General features: G+C 43.2%; 1 protein-coding gene across 3 annotated transcripts in view; it reads left to right on the top strand.

The window, feature by feature from the left end:
- The window catches only part of MFN1 (mitofusin 1), a 1,384,201-nt gene that overhangs the window by 13,218 nt on the left and 1,352,190 nt on the right, over positions 1–18,793 (top strand). The window contains exon 2 of one of the 3 annotated variants that reach the window (XM_069618687.1): positions 16,428–16,534. The exons of the other annotated variants lie outside the window; for them this stretch is intronic. The gene's annotated coding sequence lies outside the window, so the exon portion shown is untranslated. The remainder of the gene's footprint in view (positions 1–16,427; positions 16,535–18,793) is intronic. 3 annotated transcript variants of the gene reach the window in all.

Here is an 18,793-nt window from a genome sequence, read left to right as displayed (position 1 = left end):
GCTTGAGAATTAGCTTTTTCTGTTTTTATCCAACTGTCGGCTGCCCATGGCCATGCTAATCCCTGTGATCAACCCCACACCACTATCTATCCCTTCTCACTCAAAACACATCCTAGCTCTACACACAGTAACATCAAACTGTGATGTTATGGGCCTGCATGTGGTATTTCTAAGCAGTCCTCTGAGTGTTAATATCTTAATTGCCACTGTAAATGAGCTCCATTGTAATAAAAAGGTCTTAACCAAGTTTGCCTTCAGCCACTGGATATGTATACAGTATGTATCTCCTCGGATCTGCTTCTTGCACTGAAGTCATGTTAAAAACGAATATTGGCCCATAGAACAAGCACCCACACAGATCCGGATAAAAACGCTCCTAGCACTGAGCCCCAAGGCCCGCGAAGCAGAAGGAAAATTACTAGGAGCTACTAAAACAGCCCCGAGTAGCTGGGGCAAAGCCACGCAAATGAAAAAGATCAAACGAGGACTGGGTCCACTATCTCCAATAGCACATAACATCGACTTCACCCCAGGCCTGAAGAAGAGTTTCTGGAAAGGCGCAGACAACTTGACACTGCAGGACATGTACCAAAACACCGACCCAATCCCATTCCTAGAATGCAAAAAGAAATTCGATCTAGGGGAAAATGAAAGGTTCAGGTACACGCAAGTACGACACTGGATCTCCCATCCCTCGGTGAAAACAGCAGGAACGAGAACCCTAACGGGCTTGGAACTAACAATGCAAGAAGGTGAACCAAAGAAGGGGATATCTAGAATCTACAGACTACTCGATGGAGCACAACCAACGGACAACCTAAAATATAAAGAGAATTGGGAAAAAGATGTAGGAGAACCAATAAGGGAAAGAGAGTGGGACCAAATATGGACAAGAGCTCACAGATCATCCAAATGTACAGCAATTAAAGAAGCTGCATATAAACTATGCTACAGATGGTACATGTCCCCCCACAGACTACACAAAATAAATCCAGAATATCCCCCAAACTGTTGGAGATAATGTGGAGGGAGAGATCATCTATTCCACATGTGGTGGACATGCCCCAAAGCAATTACCTACTGGAAGGAGATACTGGGACACATCAAAGACATTACTGGCAGAGACTTACTACTATCACCTAAGGTGGTCCTGCTGGCAGTGGAGGCAAAGGGAATATATGCAGCATTGGGGCATATATCCACACTAATAACACACTATCAACAGCATGAATAACATTAGCGCAAAGGTGGAAAACACTAGAAGGACCGACGACACCATGGTGGTGGATGAAACTATGGGGAGTAATGGCAATGGAGAAGGTAACTGCCATAAGAACAGAAACATATCAGAGATACCTATCCATATGGTCCCCCTTCAGAGACTTTGTTGGAGACAGGGAAGCCCACTTCTACAAACCACGAACCCTCAGAAATATATCGATCACTTAACATCAGAACAGAGAAAGAGATAGAGAATCAGCACGACGAAAAAAAAAGAGAACAAGGAGGGAAAAATAAAGGGGAAGAGGGAATTAACTGTGTAACATCTACACCCAAGAACTTATGTAGGAAAGAATTAGACACTGCAGAGACGCTTATCCACTTGGCCCCCCTTCCAAAAGGAGTAGCGGGGAAGGGAGTGGGGAAGGAAATTAAGAATGAAACGATAAAACTGGGAGATACCTATTGTATAGTAACAGACAACGAAATTATAATGTGGAATCATAATATCAAACGTTATACTCTTGCACATTTGTTGAAAGTTAAAATATTTTTACCTCTTCAAAACTGTTACAAAAGTTGTAAAGGGACAGTGGGGAGGAGGGAGGGATGATGAATTACAGATGAAGAAATTGGAGACAATCTACGCAACAACGGGTGACGTTAACCCTGAATGGAAAGTTGGCCTATGCTTTATAACAACAAGGTGTAACGATCATATGTTGTAATTGATTATGTCTCCATTGGAACAAAAAAAAACGAATATTGGCCAAGCCAACCATTTTGGCTTGAGTATAGCTATTTAGATGGGCAGTTGCCAGGAACTGACGTCATTTACCCAGGTACTGGCACCATTTCCCCATTGTTGTCATTTTGTGGCCTGGTACTACTGTTACGGCAGAGCGTAACTAATGCCTATCTGATGCCTACACAAATGGCAAAACTGTTGGCTTTGCAATACTTTTTAGGAGTAACCACAATTGTGGCGGCTAGGTGGACTCAGGAGCATTCCTTACCAGCATAAAACATGGCCAATAAGCGTTTTACGATGCCTTTATCCAGATCGCTCCACAACTCCACTGGGAAACCATTGGGTTCCAGTGTTTTACCCTTCTATACTTGGCTCTGGTTCTGCACTTGTAAACTCCTCCTCTAGAATGACTTTTTACTGTATGGACAGTGTTTTTACTGAGTGATCATGAAAAAAGGGCTTAAAAGTTGCTTGGTCGCTAATTCTATCACTGACATAGAATAAAGCCAGTACGCAGCAAATGCAGATGCTCTCTTGGATCCTTCGATACAAGGGTGGCCAGACACATCTTTAACTATTGGAATTTATCTGTCAGTTTCTTCCCTCTTAACCAGCCATGCTAGGAATATTCCTGTTCTGTCTCCTTGCTCATAGAACTTTCCAGTGTTGAATAACTTTCCTTGGATGATGCTAGGCACCCTGGCTAGTTTGTCTACTCTGAGCCCTTAATAATAGAAGGGGAAAAATCAAGAAGAAAGGAAACGCAGTATGTCAAACACCTCTTTTTAAGCGTAAACCAGAAAAAGCAAAGAAACAGAAACGTTCACATCCACAGTTCTCAGTGTCTAGGTATAGGTCTTAGATTACGGAAGTAGCATTGGCACATACACGTTCATGCATTAAACATTTTCCCCAAATCTTTGGAAATTTCTTAGGACACCCACGAGATCTGTATATTGGTTCTTCCATTGGCATACAATGTATCTCGGTTGGTTTCCCATCGAGTTAATGTGGGAGTATCAACCTTTTCCCCCGTTTCGTTGCTATATTTTGTTTAGCTAGTCAGGTCATTTGTTATAAATAATTTTGTATACCAGGAATACGTAGTTTCACCCCATATACCCAATAGAGAAAAGTGCAGATTGTCTGTGACTGTCAGATCGAATGTATCCGATATCCATTTTAGAACTGCTGACAATCATTTCTGAAGAATGGAGCTTTGCCAGATCAAATGATATGATGTACCTCTTGCAGTGTGGCAACGTAAGCTGGTGGGGGATGTGGCACGCACCCATTTAAACAGCAAGTTATGGACGTAGTAGCTGTGTATGATTTTGGGCTGTAGTAGCTTGAACCGGGCAGGGATCGTTATTTCGCGTGAGGACATTAACACCTCTTGCCAATCTTCTGAATCAATAGGTCCCAGGTCAGCCTCACATTTTTGTTTTAGTTTAGTCAGGGTAGGTGGAGTAAAATTAAGGATAACCTGACAAAGTGTGGAGATAGCATTTTTGGGAATCAGTTCAACTATCCAATTGGCTTCCAGTGGAGTTTGCGCACCACAATCTTATTTACCCATGAATTGTGAGTACATAGCATGGCTAAATTGATATTAGTGAAAACTCTGAGGAAGGCAGTAAAAATCTATGGTTAATTTCCTGCAAGGAATATAGCTGTCCCTTAGAAAGCACCCCCACCCCAAAGAAAACTCTGGATGTTCTTATCAGACCAGTATTTGGCAGAGCTTCCAGAGTGTTAAGCAAGTCCTGATTACCCCAAAGAGGGGCCTTCAAGGTTGAGATGCCCTCTCAGCCAAGTGTTCTTATAACCTCCTGGTAAGTGCAGACAACCTGTTGGGATATCATAGGCAGCCTGGTAATGTCATTCCCACCATAGAACACTTGAGGGGGCCGGGAGGCTACCTGGTTCATCCAGGACCTTCTGATATATTATATATGGCACTTGTATAGCACCATTGGTATATGCAATGTAGCCATTCATTGGCCAAAGTCAGTTGAGAGGCCCCGTTTTAGGAAAGATTACTCCTTTTAGGCAACTTTCCCTCCTTATTCTATGGACCCCAAACTTTGCTTTTGTTTCTGACCCTGTCCTGACTTTTTAGAGAGGCCTTTTGCTAATTTGTTGTGGGGAAACTGACTATTCCTTCAGACTGTCAGTACTGGGAAACTGTTTGCCTTTTTACTTTCCACTTTTTGCCTTCTTTCGTAACATTTTAACATTGTACACATCATCTTAGAATGCAGTGCAATGGGGGTTACATTTGTATCACCCTAGCCTGTTTAACTTTGGGATTTTTGGTTACTTTTAAATTTACCTAAAGACAAGCTGGTGGTAGAAGATACGTTTTACCATTTTTGCTATTTTTTTAGTTGGCACAATTGCGTTTACTGCGTTTGGATCCTAACAGTTGCTAATGTCAAAAGATGCCTGTGCCATGAGATTTTCTGCTTGTTCTTAGGCTATTTGGTTGTTTGCCCTTCTTCCCGCCTTCCCAGGTCAGGAAATGCCTAATATGGTCATGCATTTGCCAGGAAAAGCTACTACTTTCGCAGGCCAGTACATACAATTTGTGTGTGGACCTAGGAAGTGGGTTGGGACTGTCTGGTGCCAATCTGCAACCTGGTGCCAGTAAGTCTAGTGTGCATGCACAAAGGAAACCCACAGTGGTCCTTGATTTGGACCACTGCTGGCTTAGTGAGTGGTGCAGATTCTTGCTATTGGAGGGCTGAGTATGGCATATACAGTTATTTGTTCATAATTGCTAGAATTTTACATTAAAAAATCTCCTTTTTGTTTTAATTTCTCCTTGTTGACTCTGAGTGCTAAGTCTAAAAATAGTGGGATAAAAATAGTGGGACTTGCATGGCTAAGAGTTATTCAGACTTTTAGCTATTCCTTGGGTACATTACAAACACCTGAAGAACCACATTTTAAGCTCTGGTGAAGGCTGAGCCGAATGGTCTTGGCCTCTCCAGCCAAAACTGAAGTTTTGAATAATATGTGGTAATGGGTGCACCAAAGGTGTTTGTTGATGTTTTGTACCTGCTAGTTGGGGGATGATGTAGTCCTTTAAATTTCCATTGAGCCTTAGGGCTGTTTGGATTGCTGGGTTGTATGAACTGATGATTTTGATTAGTTGTGAGAATAAATGTTTATTTTTCTACTAACGTGTTGATTTTTCTTCATATTGAATTTAATTTCTTATGGTTTGTAAAAGCTTATTTATTCTAAATAAGCCCAGGGTGTCTTGTACTTATTAAATTGCATGTCGATGCTGACCCTTCGGACCCCTGCACAGATTTAACTATGGGTTGCCTTTTCTCTCTCCTGTTTGGGAGTTTTATCACTCGCCTGAATTTAGAATAAGGGGGTTGCAGCTATTCTAGTAGATCAGCAGCAGCGGAGCCACGTATCCCGTGTAGCCGTGCAGCCGACTGAAGACCCGAGGGCCACTCCTGAAAAAGCCTAGCAACCTTTCCTGTAACTGTCCTGGTGAAGCCCTGCTGGACTACCTGATCTGAGAAAGCCCTCTGTTGTGCTTCGACCCTTAGCCTGGTGGGACCAACCAGTTTCTACGTCTTCTTGTGCTTCTGCAGCCTGGAGCCCTTGGCATTGTCCACGGACCACCCGGAGAACCGACCAGCTCTATGGACCCATGGCGCCACTCGCCTCACCTGAGACTAATGTTAAGATAGATTTCTAAACTCTGACCTGATGGGCAGAAGTTTAGGAGGCCACCCTGGTTTAGTGGAACAGGGGAACCTTCTGGACAAACGCTTGGCATGGGGTCAAGACTATGTCTCAGGAGGGGTGAGATTGATCGGAAGCCCACAATGAGCACACACAGTAAGACTCTACGGATTACCCCTAGTCAGATGTATATCAAAATACATTTATTATAGGCCTTTATAACAACCCAATTAAACTACAGTTATCGAGAAAACAATTACCACACACGCTTATTCACTATGTAACATGTATGCAATAATGCGATTACCCTAAGGCTGATGATGGGGGAGAAAATAACCACAACCTGCAACAGAAAGGGGTTAGATCAATACATATGTCAGTTTAGGCAGTCCTTCATCAGCAATTCCCAATTTATGTAGTCCAGCCCTACGAAGTGAGGAGTCTAGCACTCAAAGTACAGTTGTGCGTAAATGAAAATGCAATTTCTCTTCAGGGGGTTGTAGCTTCTCAGGAAGGGGCTTGAGGCAATGAAGAAGTTCCTGTTCCTAGAGAAGGGTCTACCCTTGCAGATAGAGTGACTTTCGGAGTTCAGGAATAGCTGTGGAGTGCGGCCTAACCCAGCCAAAGTGAGGATCTTTTAAGGGATTCTTGTGCGAAAAAACAGATGGCTGTGCCAGGGGGCCACCGGTAAGTGATGCAAGTACTCACCGACCCTCGACGCACTCCGGGACAAACTTCAGCACTCTAGCCCACTTCGCTCGACGTTGTTAACACTGCAGTTTCAGGACGCTCCGGCTCTCAGCGGCAGCGGGACGGGACGATTATCCGTGGCGGGACAGTAGCCTTTATTCAGCTCCCGAAGGGAGGAGAAGGATAGTTGCGGTGCAGCACATCTCCGGACACAGTAGGCAAGAACTGCAGGCACTTTCACCGATGGTCACCACAGTGGGGCGAAGCAAGGAACACAAACGCTCGCGGCGTGGCCCACTATCATAAATCGCGACCCATATGAGCTACGACAATGTTTTTGGCGGGAAAGGGCCCAGGATCACAAGCTAGCAGTTCCCAGAGTTTCGAGTCTCAACTCGGGACGGCAGCGTTCCTGTGAAATACCCTGGATTTGAGCTGGTCCGTTCACTGGATGGCCCGGGAACACTTCCGAAGAGGCTCTTTGCGAGGGTAATACGAGATGCTAAGAGTAGTTGTTCCCACTACTCTGAAGGGGCAAAGTGCCCTTGCAGGCCTTCTTGGTTCTATGAAGAAACAGGGGTCCGACGTGACAACAGCGGGGTCAGAGTGCCGAACTTTCCAAGCACATCACAGGCGTTTTTCTCGGATCTGCTTTCTTGTTAAGAATACTTGGCTCCTTATGAGGTTCTGTGTGAACCTCAATAGATCTACCTGGAATGAATTCAGAGCCCCTTCTCTCATCCAAGATTCGGTTAGCGCTCAAATCTCAGCCAATGGAAGATCTGCTCTGTTGCATGCACGCCAGACGTGGGCCAATCGTGGTCCACAGTGGGTGGTTCCAGTCATTCATGGCTACCAGTAGTGTGGATTGGGACCAGACAGTCCCAACCCTTGTGCTGGGCACTAACACACAAGACATGAGGAGCCCGCGAAAGATGCAGTCTTCCCTGGAGGGTGCATGCACAAATAAGGAATACCTGGATCTCTCGACTTGGGGGAAGGCAAAGGGACAAAATAATAATAATTATTTGCATTTATATAGCAATGCAAACCCTCAGACATCTGAGCACTGCTTATTATTGGCCACGGTGGGTGCTGCTCATTTATCGACCTCAGAAGGATGAAAGGCTGAGTTTGACCCTGCCGGGATTCAAACCTGCGTCAAATCGAGCGCTCTACTTGCTGTGCTATCTCACTGGCTATAAAAGACAGAACAAAAGACTTCATGGAACAGCCATTTTTGGCGCTGGCCACAATCTTGGGCCAAATGCGGAAAACGTGGTATGGTCCATAAAAACGAAGTAAAACTACTTTAAATGTAAACTGCTGCCACCAGTTCGTCCTAGGCACATTTGTACAAACACCAAAAAATCTTTACAGGGTGGCTAGATAAAACAAAAGGACCCTTATGCGCAGTACTGTAAAGTACTTGGCACATAGATAAAAAAGTAATCAAGAAATGGCAACATAGTCGAAGACTAAGGGAAACATAGTTTACCAGTACTGACCGCCTGAAAGACGTGTCAGTTTTCCCATAACAAGAGAGGAGTGCAGCTGAAGGGTGTGCTCCAATGGAAAAAGTCAGGTTAGTTAAGCCAAACAAAAGCAACAAGTTTGGGGGGGGGGGGGTTCACAATTGGAGGGAAAATTGCACCTAAGGGAAATCTTTCCTAACAAATAACCCTTGACCACTCTCCACGCTTACCTTGATTGGGTTTGGCTAACCTCAGAGTTCCCCTGTTCACTATAACTAGGGTGGCCTAGTGAAGTCAGACCACCAGACTAGATTTTAGAAATCCATCTTAACACCAGTAATATTTCAAAGATCGGGCAACCCAATACCTTCTTCCCAGACTGAGATGTATAGGGTATCAAGTGTGATTCTGTGGCGGGAGCAGGCAAGTGATAGTTTTCGAAGGGCTTGCTCTATTTTTGGGAATTTGCCAGGGTGATTCCAAGGGGGTTGTTTTTGAAAGAGAGAGATATCTCAGATCTCGGTAGGGTCATCATTTTAAACCGGGCAGCCTGCCTGAGCAAGGTATGGGGAAGAAATGCCAAAAGTACATCTGCCCTGAACCTGCCATAATTGGTGTAAGATTTTGGTCTAGTTGGATCATGGCAAATGTTGATGCCTAGGTATTTAAAGGTATATCTGACGACTGGAAATGTACATGTGACCGGGATCGCTGCTTGCCCTCCCTGCACAGGAGATTGAATTGACTTGACCCAGTTCATTTGAAGCCCACTATTTTTTTTATTTTTTTTTTATTTGTAATTTCTAGTTTCTTACAAACCTTTATTACAATTTTCTTACATCAACATTTCTAATTAGTCTCTTCAATATTCCACATTTTATGAGGTGCCATTTCTCAAGGTTTTAGTAGGCTTTCAATTTAGTGCTTTCTCTAGAAAATTTATGACCGCACATGTCAGATGCACTGAATTCCCACCTAAGATTCCTAACCACAATTCGTCCATGCTGTCAGTGAGAGGAGCAAATTTATGTAGATGTACAGATCTTAAATCTTTAAGCAATTGACATTCGATCAATAAGTGTTTTAGCGTTTCTGGAAGAATGGCACAGAACCTACATAAGGGATCCTTTACATTATCAATATGCCGGATGAAACACATTTGCCTGGTCTTATATGTATTTGTTCTTAGACGTAAAAAGCCATCTCTGTGACGTCGAGATGGAAATTTACACAAATATTTTGGCAGTTTGTCTAATTTATTCATCATCGGCCTCAAATCCAGGGCAGTTTTTAATTCGTGGTATTTTTCCAAATTCTCAATCCATAGCCAATGTCTCATTTTTTTCTTTGCGTATTGAGGCTGTTCTTGTAAACTTTCCATGGAGACATCGGCGACCTGCATATTTGCCTTCACTTTTTCTGAGCACAATTTCTGTAAACTGTCCGTTTTCAAGTTGTTCTGTGGTCTGAATAATTTAAATGCAGGTTTGCTCTTTTCCAACGACATCTTGCGTAGCAGAGCCATCGATTTCCAAATAACAGTTCCACGCATCGGCTCCAGCCCTAGTTCATGGCGTATGACTATGATTGATATATATTTAGGCAATCTTAGTACACGTCTCCAAAACAGACCTTCAAATTTTGCCCAGATCTTGTGGTCAATGTTCCAGCCTGTCTCGGCTCCAAACGTTATAGATGGAATCACCTTTTGTGTGTAAAAGGTTCGTACTGGGATCAAGGAGAATTTCCCATACTGTGAATGAATTCTGGATCCTTGGAGAGCCAAGGTTTTAATTCTTTTTCCAAGTTCAGTCACCCAGCTCCATTCTCTTATCGAGGTGCTGAAAAATATGCCCAGATAACGGATCTCATTCACTTCCTCAATCTGGGCATTATTTATTGTCCACTTGAAGTTCTTCAGATCGTTTTCCACCATGTATGTTTTTAGTGTATTTAATAACCTCTGTAGACCAACTTGTGTTTTGTCGATCAGTACTAGGTCATCTGCATAAATAAGACAATTTACCGGATTGCCATTGATTTTGGGAGGAAAGCAATGAGTTTTCGCTAGTGTTCCAGATACATCAGCGATATATAGTTTGAAAAGAATCGCTGCCAAAAGGCAGCCCTGCTTTACTCCCTTATTTGTTACAATTGGTGTAGAAAGGTCTCCGTTTTCATTTAACCTTATTCTTATCGACGTTTGGTCATGTAGAGCTTTTATGGGATTCAGAATATTCGCTGGACAATTCCAATTCTTCAACTTTTCCCAGAGTTTTTCCCGATTGATGCCATCAAAGGCCTGCTGCATGTCGATAAATGCAAGACACAATTTTCCTTTTCCTCGCAAGGTTTCTAACTTCAAAAGATTCAGTATGGTTAAATTGTTTTCGGTTCCAACTCCTTTCGTGAATCCAGTTTATCTGATATCATTTAATTCAAACTCGAGGGCCCAAGTTGAGATCTTTTCTTGTAGAAAGGTTGCGAACACTTTTCCTATGGTGTCCAATAGGGCAATTGGTCGATAATTTGCAGGGACATCCCTGCTACCCTTTTTGTGGATCGGAACAATTATTGCCTCAGACCAGGATGATGGAATTTTCCTGGATTTCGCTATTATCTCAAACAATTCGCCTATGAAAATGGCCCATTCCAAAGATGTTGTTTTAGCATCACATTGGAGATGCCATCCGGGCCGGCTGCTCGGGAATTTTTTAGCTTTGCTATGGCACTTACTATGTTATCTACCGTCTCCTTAGTGTGCCAGGCTACATCCACAGAGTCAATTTCCGCCTCCTTAGGCTGAACATTGGATGAGAATAGTTCCTGAAAGTGGCACACCCATTTCACCTCAGGTACTCCATTTGCCATTGTTGTTGCTTGATTTGAGTAACCTTGGTATAGAATTTTCCAAATATCTCTGGTGTTGTTTGTTCTGATCAAGGAGAGCATCGCCTCCCCACGTTCCTGATCTCGCTGGTGCACAAATGCCTTTAGCCAATTTCGGTACCTTTTTGTTTTCGTTGTTTAATTATTTTTTCTGCACTATTGGTGCCGAATCCGGTTCGTAGATCCTTTAAGTCTTTTCTCAGTTTCTTCTTTTCATTGTTCAGACTCGTGCTCCACATATGTTTGTGATTTGATGCCAACAGAGGGTTTCTTGACTTTGCTATATTCGGCTTAGGAAGAATAACTGGATATTTTATGAAATCTGAGGAGACTTTATTTTCATATTGAAAACCAGAAGTCCAGAGTTTTTTTTAACCCCATGTTTTGCCACGTAATTTGTGGTGGGGAATCACCAGACACATTTCCATTTACCGTGGTACAATCTCTGGATTCCATTGCCTCTGACCATCGTGTTCTTCTGGAGGAAGATTTCTGATCTTCATCGCGGCAGCAAATATTTTTCTGTTGATTTCCATTGAACCACGATATGTTAAAGTCACCACATCCAATTATCCAGAGATTTTGAAGACATCTTTGTTCTTTGTCAATTATTGTAGTTATTGATTGGATAAAAGTCCCAGTCGAAATCTTTGCAGGATTCCAATATACATTGAATAGCAGCAGATGTTGAGATGGGTGTTCCACTTTTCCAGCTCTTATGATTGTTCTTATCAGCAAAGTCGATTGCACATATCCGTTTGGATTTGTTGACTCCGCCACTTCCCAACTTGTTCCTATTTTTATTAACGTCAGGAGGCCAGAAAAAGGACGGCCTCTTGTGTTTTTCCTTGCAGGGTTTATCAAGATTTGGTATCCATCCTTTACAGGGGGATGGCGCATCCAAGTTTCCTGCAAACATACTATGAAGTTGTCTGATAGATCCACAGGGAAGTTGTTATATAAATGGCTAAAGCCTCTGGTGTTCAACGAGATCAAGGAATTAACAGTGTCCAATCCATCGTTGTCTAGTTAGTGTTTTTTTTCCTTCTTGCACATCGATCTTATTCTTTCCAGATATCGAATTTGAGTTCAGATACTTTCGAATCTGGTCACGCCATTGTCTCAGGGAACTCTTTGTCTCGTGCCTGTCTGTGCCGTCTAAAGCAGTCGATTTTAGCGGCTCGAAATATTCTGAGATTTCAAAACCGAGACATAAGATGTCATCCTTTGCCTTCATCAATAACCTTCTTACTGCGTTGGACTTAATGTGTAACAGTACACAGTCAACTCGTTCTTCCGAGATGTATTGCACGATTTGTAGATCATCGGAGGTGATTGTCAAGGTACTGAGTGCAATAAACGCATTACGTTACCACGGTTCAGATTCACATCAGTATCATCTGCCAACACATTCACCAGTTTTATTTTTTTTGATGAGTTCGCTTGTTGCCCAGAGCTGGATATCCTTAGTTTTAATTCTCCAGTTTTCTGTTTTTGAGCAGTTGTTCGCTTTGGATTTAATACTGTGACAAGTTTTTCTTTGCTATTGCAAGGATTTTCCAACTTCTATCCGTTTCTTTGTTTATCGTGCTCCACGGGAACTGCAGTACGATTTTCTCTTCTTTGTCTTGGAAAACGTAGATGAGTCTGAACTTGATCATCTTGGAGAGTCGTTCCTTCAAACAAAATATTATCATATGGAGCACTACTATCTTCTTCACTTTCCTCGTAAGAGTAAGTAGATAGATTGCAAAGTTCTTCAGTATCATCAGTTGTTGAAACACAGCTAGAGTCAGAATCGACTCTCCTCTGCTTGTTTGGATTTTTACTATCTTTCTTAGACACCTGTCTTACATCGTTGTTAGCCAGAAACGAGTCGTTTGGTTTTTTTTGTTTATCTTTTCCAATCTCATTCTCCACTGTTGACCCCAAGGCGATCATTGACGATTGTTTGTTCGTCATTTTCCCTGACAGCCTTCCATCGACAAAGACTTTAGGTTTAGGAGGGGTTGTTAGATTTCTAAGAAATTCCTCGAGTTTGAGGTATTTTCTTGACAACTATATTTTTTGTCTTTTCTTTTCTTTTTTTGTGTTGGAGTAAGCTTGTTGTACCTCCTTGCCCGTCGTCATGAGTTGGATCTGGGTTCTTTTCAGGTTGGAAGTTTTTTGCCCCTCCGTGAAAAATTCTGAAGGAAGCCTTTGGTTTGGAGCTACTCGATACCACCAATGAAGACTCCCGGGCAATGGAGGGGACTAATCCTTTTATAGCATTACATGTTTGCCTCTCTCCGATTGGTTGTTGAACCTCTGTTGTGTTTGTCTGGGGGTTCGCTTGATTATCAATTTTTTGCTCATTATCAATCATTTTTGGAGTGAGATTTCTTATTCCCACGTCAAAGTGTGACCGCAGAGATGTACTGGCTGTTGCGCTTATGAAAACATCATTTTCGGTTTGTGTTCCTTGTGGTAGAGCATTTTTACTTAGACCTAAATTGAGACAATTACGACTCCCTGATTTGGCCAAGTTTGGAGAAACTGGGTTTAAGTTCGAAAGAGTCTTTTTCATAAAGTGCAGTAGCTCATCCATTTGGATCCTGGCTTCATTTGAGTTTTTATCAACCAACTGGATTATTTTTTTAAAGCCTTCATTGATCTCATTATGTTCGTTTACTCTTTGTTGTTGATTTGAGTGTAGATTAAATTCCATTGATGATATTTTTTCAGCCAGGTGTCCAATTATGGCTCTGTTGTTATGCATCGTTTCGTTCACACTTTCATATAATTTTATGAAAGGGATTAGAGCCTGTGATGTAGCAGCTAGGACGTTGTTGTGTATCTGAATTGCCGCAGCAACAGATAAATTGGATTTAGCTTCTGATATTGAGTCCATCGGATGTACCATCTTGTCCTTACAGTGACACTTGTTGTTGGCTCGTTCGAATTGTCGCGAGGGATGAGCAGTCTCTCGTCGGGTCTCTGGAAATTCAGCTGTATGTGTATTTAAAGGGGTTGAGCAGTTTGGAGCGTTATTTCCACCTTTTTTAAATGAAGGTTTCAGTCCCTGTACTTCCTCGATCCTCTTTTTCAGCCCGACCATCTCCATTATCATGGGACGGATGTAGTCCGAAGGTGTCATCCTCCCATTTCGGCGAACAGACAGCCGTGGTCGCCTTTTGCTCTTGCTGGAATAGTTTTGATTGTGAATTTGTAATTCCTATTTCCGGAGCATTTAATTGCTCGGAAGATGACATTTTTTCGATTCCTGTGGCCTGATCCAAGATTGTCCTTTGAGTAGCTATCTTCTAGCTTCGCCTTCATTGCTTCGAAGTCAGCCTGTAGTCTCAGGGTGAGTCTGGCCTCCCGTCCTGTTTGATCCATTTCGTCGTTGTTCAATCTCGACGATGAAGTCAAAGTTTACTTGCGTCGATGGAGCGACTGCCACCGACCCCTGTGGGAGGGAACTTGATGATCCCGTCTCATTCCCCACAACCCCCGTTCCCAGAACACCAGTCTTGTTACCAGCCCCTGTTTCAACACTCTGGAGGCTTGTATCTGCTTCAGTAGACATCAAGTTCAGACATTTCATCCCCAGCACCCATGAAGGTTTGTTTTGCTTTTGAGCGACTCAGAGGACGAGAGTCCATGATCGTAGCGTCTTACCTGGCAGCTGGCTTCCTGCCGCGGACTGCCGAAGACTGCAACTCAGCGCGAAACTCCGCGCACGCTCCGCGCTGTCCAGGCCTTTTTGTAGAAAGTTGGCCTTATTTTCCTTAAAGGCACATAAACAAAACGAGTGAATCAGGAAGTCGCTGGTAGTCGCTGCAGCTCCTCTCACAGGGGTGACTGCCGAAGACTGCAACTCAGCGCGAAACTCTGCCCACTATACCTCACATAGTTCTGGAGTATTTCCATAAGCCGGGGAAAGATCTTGTAGTCTTCCTCCCCTTATAACCCCCCCCATGAGCAGGAGGAGATCATCAGCGTATAACAACACAGTCTATGTGACCAGATGGCCAAGTAAAACCGCTCAATAGGGCGTCTCCTCTCAGCCAGAGGCTCAATGGCCAAAATGAAGAGAAGTGGAGAGAGGAGGCACCCATGGCGCCTCCCTTTCTCCAGTGAGAAATAGTGGCACTGCAGTCATAGGGTGTTTGTAGATTAGTTTGATCCACCATAGGAATTTTGGTCCGATACCCATTTTCATCAGTACCTCGCAGACAAATGTCTAACAAATCGAATCAAAAGCCTATTCGAAGTCAATTGCCACAATGGTAAGGGGATTCAACATGATGCCAGTCCCCTCCAAGGCGATATGAAGTCTCTGGATATTCATACGTGCAACCCTGTTAAGCATGAATCATTCTGATCTAGATGGACAAGTGAGGGCATAAACTGCCGTCCATCTCTGTGCAAGAAATTTGGCTAGCACTATTGCTTCGATATTGATAAGCAATATTGACCTATATGGGGCACACAACTAGTGATTTACCTTTGTTAGGTATGACCATGATATTGTCCTGGCACAGATCATGAGGTAGTACACCCTCTTCTCTGCTCCGTAATGTCAGAGTCCATGCAATGTAGTTCTGCTCCGAAATGATGGTGAACGGTATCTCCTCCAGGACGTCAGTATGATCGGCTTGCAATTCATATAATCATGCATACAAATCTGCAAAGGCTTCACATATATTACTATCGCCTGTTACTCGGTCACCCTCCATTGTTTCCATTCAAAAGACATATTGTGCCAAGTATTCTCTTCTTTCCAACCATGCTTGCATCTTCCCAGCCTTTTTTCCGGCATAATATGTTCTTACCCGGGTCGCCAGATATGATTCATGGGATGTGTCTGTCGCGCAATTACTTTAACAAAATTGTTTTTTAAAATAATAATTACTGCTGTGAGGGAAAGTGCTTTGAACTCCATTTGTGACCTGAATTTAATATCGAGTCTGTGGAGAAACGATTGCCCTCTGAATCCATAGTTGTAGCACATTGCAGATGCACCTTTACCGATTAAAATAACACATTAACAATTGCTTTAACGTGACCTCATGTGTCTGCTTTTTGTTTATTTGATCTGTGTGTGCTTTTAGTATTTGATTAGTAAATAGGAAGTAGTTATAAACGTATTGAGTTAACTTCTGGGTGATCTTAAATAATCAGCACTACAGTCTTTGAGAAGCTGGTTATGCTATTGAAATGAATTTCCAGTTGGTATCCAGACCTCCTTTGTTTACTGATGAGAGCTAGCAGCTTGGCTTCGTAAAAACACCTTTCTTGGGATCAAGAGAAAATGATAGAACCTAGAGCATTAGGATTCTGGCAAAGGATACATCACATTCCTTTAAGGGCTAATTGAGTTAACCGCTGCCTGGCAAGTTTAAAAAAAATGATTTATGATGCACAGATGCATATAACATAATTGACCTTCAAGAAGGCATAGATGTAACTTATTGACCATTGGAGCTAAAACTGTAATTGTCCATGATGACCACATTTTCTCAACTTGCACTTCAAGAATGAATGTACATTTTGCAAAATGCCTAATGCTTCAAGATTAAAGTCCCCCAAAAGGAATCTGAGGAATATCCCATGGTAAGTGAAAAGAGAGAAGTGTGTCGATCACTTGCTTTGGCTTACCTGTGCTTCGATAATTGCAGTGATTCTCTGTTTGCCTTTGGCTTTAGGGGATACTGAGGAGTTCTGAGCAGCTTCTTAAAGGGATCAACTCCTGATTGGTTCTGATGTGTGGCTGCATTCTACCTCCTTATCGTGGTTGACCACAAGGTGGCAGGTAGAGTTCATCAATTCATTTAAATCTGACCATTCTCCCTCGTATCTGGATCTACGTGGAATGTTTCTAGGTCTGCATCAGCATTAGCGTGGGGGACACTTGAGAATATCCCATAGATGGTGCACCTAAGCTTGCAAAATATATTTCTGCCTAACAAATGGTATGTGCTGAAGGGCTTAATGGTAAAGCATAGCTATCAGTGACAGGTCAGAGCATAATTGAGAGGTTCTGTAACCGGGTGTTAGATATGCCTAAGCTATTGCTTCCACAGTTTTGCGCTTGTACCTTGTGCAGAAGTTTGCTATAGCCTTTTGTGCAGTCTTGTCAGGCTTTGTAAAACCAGAGTGCAGGCCAAATGCTACTTGCAATCAATCTAATAAGTCTTCAAGAAATTTGCTTTTGTATTGTTTGCATTTCTCTATCTTGGCTCAATCGGTCTTTCAGGGACATATTTCTGGGATAACTGTAATTATTCCCTCTCTAGCCTGCATGACGTCCCTAGTGCCAAGAATGGTAACTGGCCAGGAAGATTGCTCAACTAATCGCTGTCTCACTTTTGGTGGCATCACCACGCTCATACACTGACCCACATCTGCCCAGGAGGGACTGTAGCACTGTATAACAGTGGGCAGCTCCTCTATAAATCACTGTGGTTCCTCCCTAATGTTTAGGAATTCTTCAGCCTGGCTCTGCAGATCGGCTGGAGTCCATGTGACATGTACGGTTCTGCGCTGGGGCATTGTTGCCCTCGCCCGCTCCTGGTTCCTGTCGGTATTTTTCTAAAGGGTGATTGGTAGACATAAGAGCCTCTTCCATACACTGTGCCTCTCCACATCATGGACTGTGTATGAAAGGGAGGTACATCACCCCCCCTCCCCCCCTCGGCTCCCAAGTTTATTGGTGAAGGCAGTGCGGTGGGCACAGTGGTTGGGGTCAATTCAAGGAGCTGACCCGCTCCCGCTGCCAGTACTCCCTTGCTTTTCACTGGCTTGCCCTTGCTGCAGCGCGCACACTAGTGCAAACCTCAATGTCCTCAACGATCTCACTGTCCTGTCATTCTGCTCAGTCTGTCATTCCTTTGATTATCTGTGTGCACAGCTGCACCGATTTCTCTGTTGGCACAACCACAGGCATTTTGCATCTGTCCTCGCAATCTGCTCTTTTGTTCCTCTAACGCTTATCTGAGCACTCCCATTTAGTCCATATTAAAAGTTCTATCTATGGGTAACGAGGTATATTTGTTAATTTGTGCAAGGAAATGCCAGGAAGCTGAGAAATCACAAGTCGAGCTGTTCAAGTAGTGAACATCTAGTGTGCAGACAAGTCCTTTGGAAGAGCTTGTCTGGACTGCCCATTGTCTGTCCCTAATTATGTTCTCAGGTGCCACTTGTTTACTTGCCCCTGAACCATTCCATCTTTGACTCCACTCTTTTGCAGCCCTGAGAGAGGAAGGTTTAATGGAGACTCCACGTAGTGGTCCTGACAAGGCTCAGGGGCATTCAACCTGTAATTATCTGTCTCTCCATATTTATGCGCTTTGTGTTACTTTCCCACCGACCAAATTCAGTTTTCCCCATTACCGTTTTATTTTCCCTATCTAAACCAGAATGAGAGTCCTATTTCGAGTTCCACCTCCTAACAGAGGCAGTTTGAATGTGGATTTTATCCAAATACATCTATCTGGGATCTACAAGGATTTTTTTCAACAATCCCACCTATCTCATTTTTCACTCCCAGTGTTTTGCCATATCTATTTCAGGGTAGAGGTAGACAATTGCTAAGAGCCAGCAATAAAACGGACAAAAAAAGCATGCGATTAGCATACCTAACTCATAATTTCCAATCCGTCTCTGCATATTTGCTAAATATATCGCCCTTTTAGTCCACCCATCTGAATAAAACTATGTTCCTTTGAGCGGACCCTGCATGCATGGAATTTGCCAACCTGCTTTACTTCCTCCCAATAAACCCTCTGGGGCTTTTGAATCAGAGCTCCTTTCCTTTTCTGAATGTGCAGGTTTGGGTTTTCGAATGGGGCAGCCTTTCAGTCTGGCACCGTACCGTGTTGGCAGATTGACCCATCTGTAAACATCAAAAAAGAATTCTATCAATTTCAGGCAATGAGATGAGCAAAATGATTTATTACAGTTAGTCTTGAAAGACAAAAGGCAGCATCCTAGCATTAGCCCATCCCCGACCCACTAACCCCTGCCTCCCTCCCAACACTCCTTCAGGTTTACTCCTTAAATGCGCTCCAGA

This window comes from Ambystoma mexicanum, chromosome 10, assembly GCF_040938575.1.
Source record: "Ambystoma mexicanum isolate Mex_15411 chromosome 10, UKY_AmexF1_1, whole genome shotgun sequence".
Taxonomy (NCBI): domain Eukaryota; kingdom Metazoa; phylum Chordata; class Amphibia; order Caudata; family Ambystomatidae; genus Ambystoma; species Ambystoma mexicanum.
This window is presented reverse-complemented; position numbering and strand designations above follow the sequence as displayed.